General features: G+C 46.7%; 1 long non-coding RNA gene across 1 annotated transcript; it reads right to left on the reverse strand.

Moving 5' to 3' along the window:
* Positions 1–353: 353 nt before the first annotated feature.
* On the reverse strand, positions 354–2,872 carry LOC117551196. Its single transcript, XR_004569756.1, has 3 exons — positions 1,605–2,872; positions 790–810; positions 354–389 (listed from the first exon to the last, which is right to left on the reverse strand). It is a non-coding gene; the product is annotated as an uncharacterized LOC117551196 (long non-coding RNA).
* Positions 2,873–8,400: the final 5,528 nt, after the last annotated feature.

Below are 8,400 nucleotides of genomic sequence, written 5' to 3' on the forward strand. Positions count from 1 at the left end.
GATAGGAAACTCAATACATTGGCACACATCTTGTGTCCATATCTTTCTGTTCTGGTGGTCATGCCACACCGTGCACGTGCGAGTCATGGTGAGATATCTGGATTAAGAGGTTGCTTTTTCTTTGCACAGCATGAAAGAAAGGCGAAATTAATGGGCTGTGATTTTAGTATTTTTAAGCAGAGGTCAATAATTTGTACGGCCCCCGGAGGATGTTGAAAAAATTGAAATGGCCCTTGAGAGGAAAAAGGTTCCCCACCCCTGGTCTAGACACTGGTGGTGGTGATAAGTGGTTAGGTCCGGTTGGAAGGGAGAAGGTTAAGCTTGGCCCTGAGTTGAAAGCAGGAGGCGAAGGAGTGGAGGAGGGTTGCGCGTTGACACCTGGAAGACAGCTGATAGGAAAGGGGAGAGCATATATAGAGGGATTAACAGGTGCGATGATTAGGCTTGTAAATGGAGGGGAGTGATAGGGAGCGCCACTCCTCAGCTAACCTGTCATTAGTGCAGGGAGCGAGTATTGCCATGACGTACAATACGGAGTGATAGGTCTTCCTGTCTGAACTTGCGCTAAGCTTCATTTCAATCAGGAGAGACGTGATGTATGGAATACATATTTATTATCGGTCACATTATATACATGAAACATAATGATGACAGTTTATAACAAGTGAATGAAATGTGTTTTCGCGATTAGGCCCAGGTTTTGTAGGATATCAATCGGGAAAGGAAGAACCGTTTCCGATGAACCCCCAAAAGAATGAAGTATGAAGTACTGAACGTGAAGGATCTTACCTTGTGGGATGCAGTGGAAATCTACGGATGGAAGAGAGGTTAATACATGTGAGAATTTAAACATCTGATGCCTCCCGGGCATCCTTCCTGGACATACAGGGCTTCCCGGACGTACGGGGCATCCCGGACGTACGGGGCATCCCGGACATACGGGGCATCCCGGACATACGGGGCATCCCGGACGTACGGGGCGTCCCGGACGTACGGGGCATCCCGGACGCACCGAGCGACCCGACGTGCGGGGCGCCCGGAACGTGCAGGGCTTCCCGAACGTGCGGGGCAACCTGACTTTAGCAGGGACACATTATACGGACCGGAGGTTAACGACCCGGACATACGGGGCTTCCCGGACGTACGGGGCATCCCGGACGTACAGGGCGTCCCGGACGTACGGGGCGTCCCGGACGTACAGGGCGTCCCGGACGTACAGGGCGTCCCGGACGTACAGGGCATCCCGGACATACAGGGCATCCCGGACATACGGGGCATCCCGGACATACGGGGCATCCCGGACATACGGGGCATCCCGAACGTACGGGGCGTCCCGGACGTACGGGGCGTCCCGGACGTACGGGGCATCCCGGACGCACCGGGCGACCCGACGTGCGGGAGGCACCAGGCGACCCGATGTGCAGGGCGCCCAGAACGTGCAGGGCTTCCCGAACGTGCGGGACAACCTACCTTAGCAGGGACACATTATACAGACCCGAAGGTTTTACAACCTGGACATACAGGGTTAGATATGCAGAATAAACATGAGCCGCGGGGCGACATACGTGCTGACATGCACCACCACCAGTTATATGCATACGTACCAATTTAAGGTTGGAGAGACCTTTGGATAGCCAGCACGGCATTGAGGTCAGGGCGAATGTAGGATGAGAAAGCGGAGGAGGACCACCGTCCGAGTTGTTGCAGGGATGAGGATGAGACACCTTGATTAGCAGCGGAAGTAGCTGCGCCTATTCTAAAGGAATGCCCCGTGTATAGAAGGGGTGATAACCCGGATTTAATGAGGACTTGTTTTAAATAGATATTGAACTGTCGTTGAGTTAAAGGAAAATTCCCTGAGATAAGGAATAATGGTCAGAGAGGATTAGAGGTAGGTCTAAGCTGTAGGAATTTGATCATGGATTTATAAGGGCAGAACTGGGAGTCGATGCGGGCGGCGATGACAGAGCCGGCGCCGCCGCATTTGGAGTGTTTAAGATATAAGCTAAAGTGGCTAGCGTGAAAGGATATGTCAGAAAAGCTGACGTCTCGATTGGAATCAAATGTAAGGGAAGCTGTGGTAAATTCACCTGGTCTAAGAAAGGCCTAAAAAGCTAGGAGAAATAGAGCGTCGAGTAGTGAATCGATATAAGGGGAGAATAACCCACTTCTAAGTTTTGAGAGCATGAGGCGTAAGTGGAGAGTGTAATAGGGCGTCTCCGGTCTAAGACGGGGGGGAAAAGTTTTGATGAGACCTTTGAGGATGAGTTTGACTGACTGGTTTGCGAACAGGCTGGGAAAGCCGGGATCGGAACAGCGAACGTTAAACTGCACTCCTGCTAAGAGGCCCCGGATGCTTTTTAGATTGACTTCTTCTTTTCGAGGTGTTAGATCCAGCGAGTGTGATAATAAATGTGTAGCAATAGTGGAAATCTGAGTGTGCCGCTATGCGGATGATCTCATGTCAATGTCCCCCCCAAAAACGGAGGATGTGCGGTGCACGTCCTTAAGTCGGGGAAAACGCGGTCGTCGTGAGGCCGGCGGATGCCACGTCCAGAACGGGAGATGATGGCGTGCCGAAGAATATCCGCATGTAAAGTACGGTTGCCCGATGAGGAAGAGCAACTGTCGTTGAAGACGTTTATGTGGATGCACGCAGTTTGGTTAGAGGAACGTTAATACCATGAGCTTGATGTGATGCCTAGGAACTCCAGGTGTGTGACTGGGCCTATAGTTCCTCATGATTAGGAACGCTGTGCTCCTGGAGGATTCTCTTCTTCTTTCTTCTTCTCTTTTCCCAGTTGAGCGGAGTTATAGGTTAGTAATGTTGTATTTGAACACTAGATGCGTAAAGACAACGCATGAGGAGATCTCCCTGAGCAGTGGGTGATTTGAACTGGGGAGAGACAGCTATTAATATTATTTACCCGAATAGCCGGTGCACACGTAGTTTCTCCTTACTTGACTGCCGCTTAAGGCTGAAAGAGTTCCGCTGAACGATGATGGGAACTTTAAAGCGCGTCGTTAATATCTGCTTTGAAGAGCCAGCCTTGGCCTGCACCTATTAAGATTACATTATCTCCGTGCGTAGAAAGGGGGGAACATTGACCTTTGTCATCGAGATTGCCCTGAGCCTTTAACAAATCGTATTAAATAATCTGATGACAGACTGTAAACAGAATAGCTGAAATTTTAACAAACTAAATAACTCCGTTACCTCTAATCATTAACCCATGTTTGTATAATGTGGTTAACTCCGTGTGTTGCTGCTAGCATACATAACACCTGACGTGGAAACGTTACTCGTGGATGGGGCTACAGAGCTGCTAGAAAGACGGTCGAACCCGGTACATTCCTCCGTCTGCATGCGGTGCACTTTGCTAAATGTTTAGACAAATTGCTCGTGCGCCCTTACATGCTAAACTCTTATTGCACTTATGGTAACAAGTATTCTCCACATCGAGACGGGTAAAGTTTAACCACACCTCGGAGCGCGTTCTCTCCACCATCTCCGCAGTGTGCTCCGCTGCATGTAGCAGCTGCGTGTGTGTAAACTGCCCCGCCCCCTCGCACACAGACGGGGGAGAGATCTCGTCTGATCGAAAATACATCATAGACGCATTTGTTGTCTTTGCATATTAGAAACGAGTTGGCGACACTAAGACTGCGATATAATGTTTTTTAGCAATAATACATGACATATATTTTATAAATGTCTCCGGTACCGATAAAAGACCAATAGATGAGTGTAACACCTACGTCACTTCCGGGCAAAAATTACGGCCCCGCCCACTTTTGGGGGAAAACAACGCTGTCATTTGAATGGCGGTTAATACAAATTCTGAAGTTTTTGCCAATCCGATCAAAACATTTTTTTAAAACCGTCGATTTTTGGATCTTCAAAGAGCCCGATTACGATGGCCAGACAGGCAAACAATTACATTTGATCATTGGTAATCGACAATTGGTCTTGATATATGGTTAAATTAAAATCAGTAGGCGAGGCTGTAATTTCTCCAGCTGTTACTCTCATGAGCGAGGCGGAACAAAATAGTTGTATCATGCCAACAAGCTGCCGTGTCGTTTATTGCTCCTCAAACATTACAAATAATCCAGAGTTCAGTGTTTCTGTACTTCCTCTAAGAAGAAAGGACAGCAAAAGAGCTCTGTGGCTTCAGGCTCGATCGCCGTTCAAATGACAGCGTTGTTTCCCCCAAAAGTGGGCGGGGCCGTAAAGTGACGTCGATGTTACTCTCATCTATGAAAATCGATAGCCTACTGCTATATTTAACCATATATCGAGCCCGATCGTCGATTTCTAATGGCTTAATGCAATTGTTTGCCTGTCTAGCCATTGGAATCGGGCTCTTTGATGATCCAAAAATCTCCGGTTTTCTTAAATTTCTGATCGGATTGGCAAAAACTTCAGAATTTGTATTGACCGCCGTTCAACTGACAGCGTTGTTTTCCCCCAAAAGTGGGCGGAGACGTTATTTTTGCCCGGAAGTGACGCATTTGTTACTCTCATCTATACGTTGGAACTTAACGGCGCGTAAAACACACGTGATGACGTCACCAATGAATCGACGACTGAATTAGTTGGTAACTAATTTGGTAATCGATTAAGTCGATTAGTTGTTGCACCCCTACTGCCGAGGAGATGTTGTTGTCGCAGATCCAGCCGTTGGTGCAACGAGAAACGGAATATTTCTTAGTGGAGAAGAAAAAGAGAAAAATACGATCATTCAGTCAATAATCATTAAATTAATATTGGGAGTGAATTCCTCATTTATTTAGTATCTGGTCGTGTCATAAACAGGATAATGTGCAGCGACTTGGTCATTGAGGAAAATAAGCCCTACGAAACGCCATTTATTTCAGGTAACACTGTGTTGAAGCTTGAAACTGCGTTAGTTACTGAGCATTGTAATGGGTAGTAATTACCCGAACTGCATTAGTAATGCAAGTAATACGTTACTGAACTCCATACTGTAACACGTTACACCCAACACTGCCTGCTGGGACTTACCTAACCCTGAACTAAAGGTAGCAATGCATAGTGTTGAACTTCCTGTCGGCTCCCAGACCGTAGTCGAGGAAACGGGGGGGATGACTCTCTGTCGTCTCCCAGGGCAGAAGCAACACGCTTCGGGTTCAATAACCCATTTTATCGGAAATACTGGAGAGAGGCGAGCTCTTCTTGGGAGGTCGTTGCATTTATTTAGCTCTTCTGTTTCGCAAGATCACAGACCTTCCTTTTTCTGCTGCCTCGTTATTTCTAGAAACATGTATCCCGCTCGCTCTACCATACCATGCCCGCGCACACATGCACGCGCCACACCCCTCTCTTAAAGGGGTAGCGATCTCACTCTGGATGACCCAAATGTCATAACGATATACGAAACATCTCGTGAATTTGTTGCAACTGCCTCTTGCCAGCGCTTCCCTGACGCCTGTTTTAGAGGTGAGGCGCAGGAGGAAGTAGCTTCAATGGGATGTAGCTTACGCCCTGCCTGCCTGCAGGAGGGGTTGTGGTTGAAGCCAATGGGTAAAGCTTCGCATGCGATGAGGACCCGTTCCGCGTGAAGCCGGAAGCGCCGCATTTGAGCGGCCCTGATGCCGGTGATGCCCTCTTGAGAGACTGAAGGCGTGCGTCAATTGTTTGCGTGAAGTAGCCCATTTCCATTAGCCGGAGGAACTTCCGTGGAGCCCGATTTCCTTGTCTTTTCCTCCCGCGTCCGGGTTTGCGGGGCGGCCGGCTGGAACCGCTAGCCGACTGGGGGACGCCGCCTGTAGCTTAATCCGCGAGACTGTGGAGCTGATGAATAATGCCTGGAGCTGGGACGAAGCCCTGCTGCTGCTTGCGCGTTGACACCTGGAAGACAGTTGATAGGAAAGGGGAGAGCATATATAGAGGGATTAACAGGTGCGATGATTAGGCTTGTACATGGAGGGGAGTGATAGGTTAGTTGAGGAGTGGCGCTCCCTGTCATTAGTGCAGGGAGCGAGTATTGCCATGACGTGCAATACGGAGTGATAGGTCTTCCTGTCTGAACTTGCGCTAAGCTTCATTAGTTGAGATGCCTCTGTTGGGCCTAAAGTCATAGACCGACCCACTGATCTTTATTACCATCTCTAGAGCCACATATTTATACATATTCAAATATTCATAACATGTTCATAATATTTCTTATTGTATAAATGTAAACAATATATATTTTTTTTCATGTTATTCTATACTATCACTAACTTATTCTAATTATACCTTGTTTGAACACCTGTCCTATTCTGTGTTTCTATCTCATTACTGTTGCTAAAACACCTGAATTTCCCTACGGGATCAATAAAGGTTTATCTTATCTTAGAATATAATTGACAACCTCCGGCTAAACTATACTTTCACATACCCTTAGTTTGCAGAGTGAGTTACATTTAATCAAACAGGTGTTCAGCGTGGTCTCTTTAACCTCTCACTATCCATCTGCTGATCTATTGTGTGCAGTCTGAGCTTTATACTACACTTGAACCCCCCATGTTGATTTAACTTTATTAATGGACTGTTAATGTTTGTTCAGGGAAGATTAGTTTTCCATTAATGCTCTGAATCTTTGAGAGCTTATTCCAAAGGGTGACGGGTATTTTCCACAAAAACCTTTTCACCCATACTGTGTTTCTGCCTTAAAAGTACAGTTGTATTGAAAATGTATTATTAAAGGTTCATCCTGCTACACAGCACTATCAGGAATAGGTCTAGGTGTTGCACTGGTTCCAAAGAGCAGGACATGCTTTAAAGGATCCAATCTGTATGCCATCTCCTACTCTGAACCAATAACCGACAATTTCCCCCACTTTCTGCTTCCTAGTCAGCTGCAAAATTACAGATTTACTTACAGTCAAGGGGGGAAGTGGATCGCTGAAGGGCGAATATTGAAGGAGAGAGGGGGAAAGATGAGAGAGAGAGTAATGGATAGAGAGCTGAGAAAAAAAATTAAAAATCCCAGGCCATCAGTAGTTTGAGCATAAATTCAAATAGAGCATGGACTGCTGAATGACAGCAGGGAGAGATGAGAAATGGCATATGCTAATTTAGGTTTATGCGCCCGATATGTCCCATGAGAGGTTTATAATAATGCTGAGGCATTGTGACACTCTGTGCTCATTACCGCCATAATGAAGAGAATATGCTAATAGCGGACTCATCTGCTAACAAAGTAAACAACACCTTCACACCCAAACAGAGAGCAGTTCGTTGATGGACATGAGAGGAGACAAAGGAAGATTTTTCAAACAAAATCTGAAAATGAATGATCAGATAATGCCTCATCATTCAATTCAAATATGCCATGCATACACATCTGGGCCCAAAGTCAGGATGATATGAGTTGAGTAGCAGGTATGTAAAGTAGCCAGGAGTCCAGAGAGGTCAACCCAAATGCTCAGATCAATAGACTGAATACATGCTTAGACTGGCAGAACTCTGAGTGCTCAAGTGAAAGACTTAACGGACAGGGGGAACTTCTGATCCTCTGTCCACACTCTCAAACTCCAGGAGATGAAATAGAGAAAACACCGGGTCAAAGCATGGAAGGGAATCTGCTGTGAACAGCATGCACAAGCTTTACAATAATCCCTCACGTTTCCTTCTTCATTTTTGTCCTGACATGCACGTTTGTGCGTATAGATAAGTAAGTGCACGGGCACCTTAAAAGGACCCACACACAAACGGTTCAGGTTTCGTTTAATGAGCGATATGCGAGCAAGTACAGAAATAAAGATACAAGTGATATGGATCATATGCTAATATGGCTGAGAGGGTAAAAGTGAGCATGTTTCATTGCTATAGCAACAGCCTTTGTACTTGTGGAGGAAAGTGGGTGGCAGAAAAAGAGCAAGATTGAGAGTGAGAGGAGTGACAAAGAGAGAGAAAGAGAGAGACTTTGACTTGCTCCTCTCTTGGCGAGGGTCTACTGATCCAGCTCTCTGCCAACCCCAGGACCCCGGGGCTTTAAACAGTCAAGGTCACTGAAGAGGAAAAATGAACAACTCCTAAACGTGTTTCTGCAGACTCCTCATCACCCGAGAGGCGATAAGAAGCAGTTCTGCCTCACACAGACAGGGGGAGCCACTATTGTGCTCACGACATATGATTGTCCTCCACCAGACCCACTACTTACCAGCTGAAGGATAATGGTGGCTGTCCAAAACACCCTTGAAGGGTCAAGGATAATAATCATTATTGTGTCTTATTTGAAAGCCTTTTTCTTGCTAAGTGGTTTATCTCATGTAGAAAAAACACTTTGTATGAACCTTTTGTTCTATTTCGTCCCTACTGACCGCCAGAGGCGGTGCTTTAGCACTGGATATGTCCATCGCGCGCATGCGCCGTACGAGTACCAATAA

Source organism: Gymnodraco acuticeps, unplaced genomic scaffold (assembly GCF_902827175.1).
Source record: "Gymnodraco acuticeps unplaced genomic scaffold, fGymAcu1.1, whole genome shotgun sequence".
NCBI classification, from domain to species: domain Eukaryota; kingdom Metazoa; phylum Chordata; class Actinopteri; order Perciformes; family Bathydraconidae; genus Gymnodraco; species Gymnodraco acuticeps.